The sequence below is a fragment of the Echinops telfairi genome, unplaced genomic scaffold (genome assembly GCF_000313985.2).
Source record: "Echinops telfairi isolate 266 unplaced genomic scaffold, ASM31398v2 ScPeMD7_5868;HRSCAF=6743_1, whole genome shotgun sequence".
Taxonomy (NCBI): Eukaryota; Metazoa; Chordata; class Mammalia; order Afrosoricida; family Tenrecidae; genus Echinops; species Echinops telfairi.
This window is the reverse complement of record NW_022109768.1, coordinates 10,918,506-10,922,074: the sequence shown is the minus strand read 5'-3', so window position 1 is coordinate 10,922,074 and position 3,569 is coordinate 10,918,506.

Below are 3,569 nucleotides of genomic sequence, written 5' to 3'. Positions count from 1 at the left end.
CATTGCCAATGTACGCTAGTTTGGGCAGAGCCAGCCATCTGCAGAGCAGTTCTTCCTAAAAGCTTGGCCTCTTAACACTTTGCATGTCAGATGAAACAGAAATGCAAGATTAAAACTATTTCAGATCAAAGACTTTTAATTTAGTTGAGTTTTGGAAGACACAGAATAGAGTGTAACTTCTCAAATTAAAGTTTTAAACAACTTTTTTAGATTGACCTTAGAGAAGGAATTGTTTAGAAATAGAAATAGATCTCTTGTCAGAGCTAAGTTTGGACAATGAAATCACTTAGCATAGGAATCATAACTATATTTCTACTCAATTACCCAATTGGTTATTTAACTATCATCACTATACCTCTTATTAAAATTTTTAAAATAATATTTTAATTATACTTACATGCCACTGCACCACCAGGGCTCCTTCACCACGGTCTATACGTCCTAAGAAAAGACAAATTGTCACCAAATATGTTAAAAGAAAATATGTGAGAGAGAACATTTTGGGGTACATGGTTTATTGGACACCGGATTGAATTCAGAGAGCATCTTGATTCTCTTTTGCTCAAAGAATTTAATAAAATGGCAGATAGCATTTTTTTAATCTCTAGAAAGTTCAAGAGGAGTTTGTGAAACACAGGGATTGTAGTCTAGACAGTCTCTTAAGAGCCCTTCCTGTGTACTAACCCTAAATTTCACTCATTACTCATCTCCTTAGAGGTAATCCAAACAGATTAAGAACTAAAGCCTTATGGGGGTTTTTCTCGTTCTATTTGGCTTTGGGTACTATTTTTAAATTAATGCTTCCTGCTTTTACCCAAGGATGCTGGAAACTTTGCAAATCATTGTTAAATAGCAGTAATGCATCTCATATTCATGCATCAGATAGCACCACTCCCAAAATCAGTAACACCCACTGTACTGTATCATAGTGTCAAATGCTACATACAATGAAGAAAATGTGAGCAGCTGGTAAAGATGCATTCCTAATTCGAGAAAATGCTAAAAAAGAGGCAGAAGATTTAACTTAAAACAGGCCTGCAAAAGTCTTTAAATTCTGTTAATGCTGAAATGTGTCCGTCTGTTCAACTATAAATGACTCATGACTGACATCTCATTTTTCCTCGGGGTTAAACTACATTTATAACAATAAACATATACACTATAAAATGTAAATACTTGTTATAATAGACCTACTAAGCTTACTACGTTTATTTGTTAAGCTACATATTCATTTTTTTGTGGAATTCCAGTTTGTCCAGTCATCTGTAGCAATGGGCTCACAATGTACATAGTAAATTTCTGCTGCTTTGGGGGATGAGAAATTCAGAGGGCTTTAGGAAATCTGTGATGTGCTTCGAAAGACACAATCCACACATCAAGTTCAAATTCAGATATCAGAGGAAAAAGCTTTTTTCCATTCGCTTTTCAGAAGAAATTTTTGAAAATCCGGCTAATCAAGGGTTTTGAATAATATAGTATCCCCCTAAAAAGATATTGGTTCTGTAGATAACAAACACATAAACTTGAGCAACACACTATATTACCTTCCTGTGGCCACTGAAAAAAATTTACCACAAATTTGAAACAACCAAAATGATTCTCTTACATTTCTGAATGAACTCCGGTGGCACAGTTGTTAACGGCTCAGTGGCTAACTGAAAGATCATCATGAATCAGCATTGACTCATTCACAAGTGGTTTGGCTTTTAGTTTTACCAACAGTAATATCCCTGTTAATATGAGGGGGCTCTCAAAAGTTCATGGGAAAATTCCATTATCTTTTGCAGGGGCAGTGAATTATTTAATGTGGTTCATCTAGCCAAAGTCTCTGTAAATCTCACCCAACCACCTTTTCCTGCATGAGTCTGGGTAAGAGGTGTGGGGAGACACTGAGAGAATTCACTGCAAGTAATTGTTAACAGGCTACATTGTTATTGCAATCTGGTTGGGTATAAAATAAACCCTCATAAAATGATTATAAATAAATAAATAAATAAATAAATAAGCCCTCGGAGAAGCAGGAGGCAGGGATGAGGGTTGGTGTGGCAATTTTACTATGAGCAATAATCAAGAGTGGAGTGAGTTCTCTGGAATCTGAAATTCCTGTACAGTGAAACTTTTTGATTCAAAGACAACTGTGACATCAGAGGGGTGGCAGAGAAGCAGCAACAGCAGAACCAGAAGCCAGACTGTGAGAGAGAGTAGTGGACTTGCTAGCCTACAGAGCTAGTCAAAGTGGTGCTTTGGGCAGGAAGTTGACTTGTGGCCTGAGGCACCATTGCAGGAACTGAGGAAGCTAGGCTTCCTGACCCACGAAGTGGAGTTGAGTGCGTTTAGACCAAGACACACTGGAGTAGGGATGCCACTAGCCACTTAATTTAGAGAACTGGGGTTGTTGCTCCATAGATCTTGAGCTTACAGTGGAGTGGCATGCCCTTTGGGCATTTGTTAGCAGTCCTGAAGTAAGAGATTGTGACTGAACATCTATATTCAGAGCATTTCTCACTTGCATTGTAGTCTATTAGCTTCCTTGACAAACCTCATCTGTGAGCATTGCCTGTGACTTCTACATGGCCATTGCAATGAATTATAGAATCTCAATAAAAAGGTAGAGAATGGTATATGAGACAAAATACATCTTTTAATTCCATTTCCACAGACTTTTGAAGCCCTCCCCCACCCCAAGACAGTTCACATCTCTCTACCCATCCCACCCCATTAGCTGATTTACTCTTTTTCATACATTATTGGACTATGTATTAAATAATAACATATGTAAAATTTTTAATTCTAGAGTTTCTTAGTCAAGGAGCCCTGGTGTCCAGTGGATTGAATGTCGGGCTGCTAACTGACAAGCCATGTGGTTCAAACCCACCAGCCATGCATGGGAAATGATGAGATACTCTGCTCAGTAAACATGTGTAGCCTCAGAAACCCTTGGTAGCAGGTCTGCTCTGTCCTATATGGTCACCACGAGTCAAAACAGACTAAATTGCAATGGGTTAGTTCCACCATCAGTGATGAGAAGATCCGACCCAAAATTCAATGTGTGGTATTAGGGATTAAAAAATTGGAAAAGTTTACAGATTCCTAAGAGAAGAGAAAATACCCAATTAATCAGAGGAAGACCTGATCTATGATAGAATGATGACACTCATTGTCACATACAATCTTCTTAGTTAATATAGACTACTAAAGAGCAAGAATGTACCATGACGTCATATTTGTGGGGTTTCAGTTCTGTTTTGTGTTGTTGTTACAAAAGTTTTTAGAAATAAAAGGAGTCCACCTTGTTGTTGTTGTTGTTGTTGTTGTTAGGTGCCCTTGAGTTGCTTAGCAACCCTAAGTACAAGAGAATTAAACACTGCCTGGTCCTGTGCCATCCTCACAATTATTCTTATATTTGAACCCATTGTTGAAGCCACTGTATTAATCCATCTTATCAAGGGCCTTCATCTTCTTTTGCTGCCCTGTGACTTTACCAAACATGATGTCCTTCCCCTGAGACTGGTCTGACAGGTCCAGAGTATGTGAGATGAAATCTCACCATGTGTCTAAGGAGCATTCTG